The sequence below is a fragment of the Mirounga leonina genome, unplaced genomic scaffold (assembly GCF_011800145.1).
Source record: "Mirounga leonina isolate KUSES-001 unplaced genomic scaffold, KU_Mleo_1.0 Mir_101609, whole genome shotgun sequence".
Lineage (NCBI taxonomy): Eukaryota > Metazoa > Chordata > Mammalia > Carnivora > Phocidae > Mirounga > Mirounga leonina.
The window spans coordinates 10,028,840-10,036,097 of record NW_023270164.1 but is presented as its reverse complement, the minus strand read 5'-3'; the positions used below and the strand labels follow the sequence as shown (position 1 = coordinate 10,036,097).

Sequence of the window (7,258 nt, the reverse complement as noted above, 5' to 3'; positions counted from 1 at the left end):
AGTATCTCACTGTGGGTTTTTGTTTTGTTTTGTTTTGTTTTTGCAAAAAACCCTTCACATCACTTTATTTTAACCTTTATTCAAAAATGTAAAAAGTATAAGAAATGTGTAGTCCTGAGCTTCAGATGCTGACCTTCGATCTCATAGGCAAGTGGGGCAAAAATGGTCAGGATAGAAGTTCAGAGTTCCTACCACTCCAAGGAGACTAGGGCCTGCCCCCCTGCTTCTTGGCAGGCAGGATGAGACACAACTCAGCTTCCTCCTGCACACTCCCTTCTTCTTCACTCTCTCCTTCCTCAGAAATATCATTGCTTATAGTAACAATCTGGTGCTACCCTCTGATATGCACAGGGCCAGAACCTGACTTCAGACAGAAGGTTACAGGTGGCTGGAGCTGGAAGTCATCCAAACTGAGCATGAGTTGGCAGGACAACTTGAGGTTGGCCACAGGGACTGCAATCTCCTGGTGGTCATGGTTCCTGGCCATGACTTCTACCACACTACACTCCTCTTTGGCCCCCTCAGTGAGGCAGAGCATGGTCAAAGCCAACATAGTGCTCCACATCATCCTCTTCCTCTACCTTGAAGGTGAAAGAGCAGGTGTGGCTGGAGCGCTCACAGCCGAAGGAAAAACTGTCCACAGTGATCAGAGCCGGGACTCGCAGACCACCCCCCACCATCCCCAGGGCTCCGTGCTCCTGACTCAAGAATGCTAAGGAGGCAGCTGCGCCGGTGGCCATGCTACAGTCTCACTGTGGTTTTGATTTACATTTCCCTAATGACTAATGATGGTAAGCATGTGCTTGTTGGCCATTTGTATATCTTCTTTGGATAAATGTCTATTCAATCCTTTGCCTCTGTTTTAATTCGTTTAATTGGCTTTTTTGTTGTTGTTGTTAAATTGTAAGTGTTCTTTATTTACTCTGGGCACAAGTCCCTATCAGATATATTATTTGCAAATATTTTTTCCCCTTATGTGTGTTGTCTTTTCATTTTCTTAATAGCATCTGTTGAAGTACGAAAGTTTTTAATTTTGATGAAGTCTAATTATTTTTTCTTTAATTGCTTATGCTTTTGGTGTGATATCTAAGAAGACTTTGCCTACTCAAGGTTTTACTCCTTTGTTTTCTTCCAAGAGTTTTATAGTTTTTGCTCTTAAATTTGGGTCTATGATCCCTTTTGAATTAATTTTTGTATATTGTGTAACATAGGGGTCTAACTGTGATTTTTTTTTTTTTTTGTATGTGGATGTCTAGTTGACTCAGCACCATTTGTTGAAAAGACTATTCTGTCTCTCATTGAATTGTTTTGGCACTCTTGTCAAAAATCAATTAACCATGAAATCATCTCATCTGTGATTTCTAATATACAGCTTAGAGCCCTGAACTTTGAAGTTTCCTAGTTGGAATTCAGACTTCCATCATATTTAACCTGACTTGATCTTTTAAGTCTGCCACTAGTGTACTATACTGATCCTTTATACCACCAAGCTCTGGGACTCCCCCACATTTACTCCTCTCCATTCCCAAAGTTTTATGTCTCTCTCTGGTGTGTATGTGGACAAAAGGAGCAAAGGTGGATGAACTCTGGTGGGGTATTAAGGTTTAAATATGGTTTTCAAGTATAGCAAATGGGTAGAGGGCTAAGCAGGAAATATTTATAGAATTAAAATAAAAATATGTGCACCATGAATGCTAATAGTTGGAGACTTCACTAACCTATGTTTAATAATTGTCATGTAGAGCATTTGTTGAGATGAAATGATTACTCCGAGTCCAATAATTTGGAACAAAAAGAGGCCCGAACGGGCTGCACCACCAGGGATTGCCGAGAAGTGCAGGCATGGAAGTGAAGCCCAGAGTCTGGGTGGACTCTTGATTTTATTTTCTTAGAATGTACAGTCTGTGGATGCAAAGAAAAAACAACTCAAGAAAGCAATCATGTGAGGGGCAGCGAGGAACTGTGTACATGACTATCAGTATGGGTCCTAGTGAGGCATTAGCTAGGGGGCTGCAGGAGATGGGAGAGCCAACCTCAGTAGGCCTAACTATCTTATCCGCCATCATTGCTGTTTTCAGCATGTACGGTTTTCAGTATGGAATGATGGGGGAATGGTTGGCTTTTGCCATAGGCATACAGCTTTTGCCATATATGTGTGTTCCTGTTATTATTGTTTCTTTTACCCACTGAGGTCTTGCTCTCCCACAAATAATGGCTAGAAAAAATAGAAGATCAACAAGAAAGTGGAAGATATGAACAACACTATAAACCAACTAGAAAAAGCATCTTTAGATCACTCCATGTAATGACAGTACAATGCCCATTCTTTTGAAGTGCACATAGAACACTCTCCAGGATAGACCATATGCAAGGTCATATAACAAGACTCAATAAATTTAAAAGGACTGAAGTCATACAAAGTATGTTCTCTGACCACAAAGGAATGAAGTTAGAAACCAACAACAAAAATAATTTGTGAAACTCACAAATATGTGGAAATCAACTAACACACTTCTAAATAACAAATGGATCAAAGAAGAAATCACAAAGGAAATCAGAAAATACTTTGAGATGAATGAAAGTGAAGGTACAATATACCAAAACTTATAGGATACATTGAAAGCACTGATTAAAGAGAAATTTATAGCTCTGAACACCTATATAAAAAAGAGATCAGTAACCTAACCTTCCACCTTAAGGATCTAGAAAAAAAAAAAAGGCAAACTAAACCCAAAGGAAGCAGAAGGAAGGAAATAATAAAGATTAGAAACAACATTAATGAAATAGAAAATACAAAACCAATAGAGATAATCAACAAGACCAAAAGTTGGTTGTTAAAAAAGATCAACAAAATGGACAAGCTTTTAACCAGACTGACCAATGGAAAAAGAGAGAAGACTCAAATTACTAAACCAAGTATGAAGGAGAGAATGCTACTTCCAATCTTCCAGCAATAAAAAATTTTATGAGCAAATATTATGAACAACTGTATGCCAACAAATTAGATAGCGTAGATGAAATGGAAAAATTCCTAGAAAGACACAAACTACCAACACTGATTCAAGAAGAAATTGAAAAAATCTGAACAGAGGTGTCACAAGTGAAGAGATTGAATTAGTAGTTTTAAAATTTCACACAAAGAAAAGCCCATTCCCAGACAGATTTACTATTGTATTCTACCAAACATTTAAAGAAGAATTAATACTATTTCTTCACAAACTCTTCCAAAAAGAAGAGGAGGGAACATTGCCCAACTTATTTTATTAGGCTAATATTAACCTAATACCAAAACCAAAGATATGACAATAAAACTAACAGGCCACTATCCCTTATGAATATACAGACACAAAAATCCTCAAAAAAAAAAAAAAAAAAAAAAAACCAGCAAAGTGGACACAGCAACATATAAAAAGTATCAGATATGATGATCAAGTGGGACTTATCCCAGGAACACAAGGTTGCTTTAACATCAATCAAGGTAATGTAACATACTGATAGAATAATGGACAAAAGCTACATGATCATTTCAATAAATGCAGAAAAAACATTTGATAAAATACACATCTTCATGATAACAAGTCTCAACAAACTAGAAGTAGAAGGGAACTTCCTCTTTCTGATAAAGGGCATCCACAAAAAATTAGCAGCTAACATCATACTTAATACTGAATGCTTTCTCCTTAAGATCAGAAACAAAACAAGGATATCTACTCTACCTACTTCCTTTGAACATTGTATTGGAGGGTCTAGTCATGGCAATTACATAAGAAAAAAAGAAATAAAAGGCATCTAGATTAGAAAGGAAGAAGTAAAACCATTTCTATTTTTACATGAACTGATCTTGTATATATAAAATCCTAAGGAATACATACACAAAAAACTATTAGAATAAAGAAGTTCATATAAGTTACCAGGTACAAGATCAATATACATAAATTAATTATATTTTTATATGTCAACAATGAACCAAAAGAATATAAAAAAGAATAAATACTTAGAAATAAATTTAACAAAAAAGTGCAAAATTTATACTCTGAAAGCTATAAAATAGTGCTGAAGGAAAGGAAAGAAAATGTAAATGAATGGAAAGTCGTCTTGTGTTCATAATTCAAAAGGCTTAATATTGTTATATGGAGATACTCCCCAAGTTGATCTATAGATTTAATGCAATCCTTATGAAAATTCAAGCTGGCTTCTTTGCAGAAATTTATAAGCTAATCCTAAAATTCATTTGGAAATTCAAGTTTCTCATAATAGTCTAAACAATATTAAAAAAGAACAAAATTGAAGGACTCATTCTTTCTGATTTCAAAACTTACCACAGATGTATCTTGAAAGAAGTTGCTGTGGCCAATGTCAAAGAGGTTCCTGCCTATGTTCTTCTCTAGGATTTTGATGGATTCCTATCTCACATTGAGGTCTTTCATCCATTTTGAGTTTATCTTTGTGTATGGCGTTAGAGAATGGTTGAGTTTCATTCTTCTGTGTATAGCTGTCCAATTTTCCCAGCACCATTTATTGAAGAGACTGTCTTATTCCCATTGCATATTTTTTTCCTGTTTGTCGAAGATTATTTGACCATAGAGTTGAGGGTCCATATCTGGGCTCTCTCTTCTGTTCCATTGGTCTATATGTCTGTTTTTGTGCCAGTACCATGCTGTCCTGGTGATCACAGCTTTGTAATATAGCTTGAAATTGGGCAACGTGATGTCCCCAGCTTTGTTTTTCTTTTTCAACATTTCCTTGGTGATTCAGGGTCTTTTCTGATTCCATACAAATTTTAGGATTGTTTGTTCCAGCACTTTGAAAAATGTCATTGGAATTTTGATTGGGATGGCATTGAAGGTATAGAAGGCATAGACATTTTAACAATGTTTATTCTTCCGATCCATGAGCATGGAATGTTTTTCCATCTTTTTGTGTCTTCTTCAATTTTTTTAATGAGTGTTCTGTAGTTCCTAGAGTATAGATCCTTTACCTCTTTGGTTAGGTTTATTCCGAGGTATCTTATGGTTTTGGTGCTATTGTAAATGGAATCATTTCTCTAATTTCTCTTTCTACAGTTGCATTGTTAGTGTATAAGAAAGCATCTCCAAAGGCTAGTGAAACAGCTTCTTCTCCAAGAGAACACCAAATGGCGGATGATGCTGGTGCTGCAAGAGGGCCTGGAGGGCCTGGGGGCCCTGGAATGGGAGGCCATGACAGCTTCCATGGAGGCTTCAGCAGGGGCATCTGGGCCAAGGTCATGGCCGTGGTCGGGCCGGGGTCAAGGCCGTGGAGCCCGCAGAGGCAAGGCTGAAGACAAGGAGTGGATCCAGGTCACCAAGCTGGGCTGCCTGGTCAAGGACATGAAGATCAAGTCCCTGAAGGAGATCTGTCTCTTCTCTCTGCCTGTCAAGGAATCTGAGATCATTGATTTCTTCCTGGGAGCATCCCTCAAGGACGAGGTTCTGAAGATCATGCCTGTGCAAAAGCAGACCCATGCTGGCCAGCAGACCAGGTTCAAGGCGTTTGTTGCCATCGGAGATTACAATGGACACATCGGCTTGGGTGTCAAGTGCTCCAAGGAGGTCGCCACTGCCATCCGTGGGGCCATGATCCTGGCCAAGCTTTCCATCATCCCTGTGAGGTGAGGCTACTGGGGGAACAAGATCGGCAAGCCCCACACTTTCCCATGCAAGGTGACTGGCCGCTGTGGCTCTGTGCTGGTGTGTCTCGTCCCTGCCCCCAGAGGCACTGGCATTGTTTCAGCCCCTGTGCCCAAGAAGCTACTGATGATGGCCAGTATCGATGACTGGTACACCTCAGCCAGAGGCTGCACTGCCACCCTGGGGAACTTTGCTAAGGCTACTTTTGATGCCATCTCCAAGACCTACAGCTATCTCACCCCTGACCTCTGGAAGGAGAAGGTGTTCACCAAGTCTCCATATCAGGAATTCATTGACTATCTTGTGAAAACCCACACCAGAGTCTCCATGCAGAGGACCCAGGCTCCAGCTGTGACCACCACCTATTTTTATACAAGAAAAATAAAGTGAACTAAAGCTTATTAAAAAAAAAAAGGCTAGTGAAACAAAAGCAAAAATGAACTTTTGGGACTTCATCAAGATAAAAAGCTTCTGCACAGCAAAGGAAACAGTCAACAAAACAAAGAGGCAACCCACAGAATGGGAGACAATATTTGCAAATGACACTACAGACAAAGGGCTGGTATCCAAGATCTATAAAGAACTTCTCAAACTCAACACCCAAAAAACAAGTAATCTAGTCAAAAAATGGGCAGAAGACATGACAGACACTTCTCCAAAGAAGACATACAAATGGCTAACAGACACATGAAAAAATGTTCATCACCATTAGCCATCAGGGAAATTCAAATCAAAACCACACTGAGATACCACCTTACACCAGTTAGAATGGCAAAAATGGATAAGGCAAGAAACAACAACTGTTGGAGAGGTTGTGGAGAAAGGGGAACCCTCTTACACTGTTGGTGGGAATGCAAGTTGGTACAGCCACTTTGGAAAACAGTGTGGAGGTGCCTCAAAAATTTAAAAATAGAGCTACCCTATGACCCAGCAATTGCACTCCTGGGTATTTACCCCAAAGACACAGATGTAGTGAAAAGAAGGGCCATATTCACCCCAGTGTTCATAGCAGCAATGTCACAGCTTGGCAAAGAGCCAAGATGCCCTTCAACAGACAAATGGATAAAGAAGATGTGGTCTATATATACAATGGAATATTACTCATCCATCAGAAAAGATGAATACCCAACTTTTACATCAACAGGGATGGAACTGGAGGAGATTATGCTAAGTGAAATAAGTCAAGCAGAGAAAGTCAATTATCATATGGTTTCACTTATCTGTGGAACATAAGGAATAGCATGGAGGACATTAGGAGAAGGAAGGGAAAAATGAAGGGGGGAGGAATTGGAAGGAGAGATGAACCATGAGAGACTATGGACTCTGAGAAACAAACTGAGGGTTTTAAAGGGGAGGGGGGTCGGGGGATGGGTTAGCCGGGTGATGGGTATTAAGGAGGGCACGTACTGCATGGAGCACTGGGGTTTGTATGAAAACAATGAATCATGGATCACTGCATCGAAAACTGGTGATGTATGGTGACTAACATTAAAATAAATAAAATAAAATAAAATAAAATAAAATAAAATAAAATAAAATAAAATAATAAAATAAAATAAAATAAATAAAATAAAATAAATAAAATAAAATAAAATAAAATAAAATCTTAC

General features: G+C 38.8%; 2 pseudogenes; one reads left to right on the top strand and one right to left on the bottom strand.

Annotated features, from left to right (window-relative positions):
• Positions 1-205: 205 nt before the first annotated feature.
• Positions 206-740, bottom strand: LOC118008922 (annotated as a pseudogene).
• A 4,394-nt stretch (positions 741-5,134) lies between these two features.
• Positions 5,135-6,038, top strand: LOC118008709 (annotated as a pseudogene).
• Positions 6,039-7,258: the final 1,220 nt, after the last annotated feature.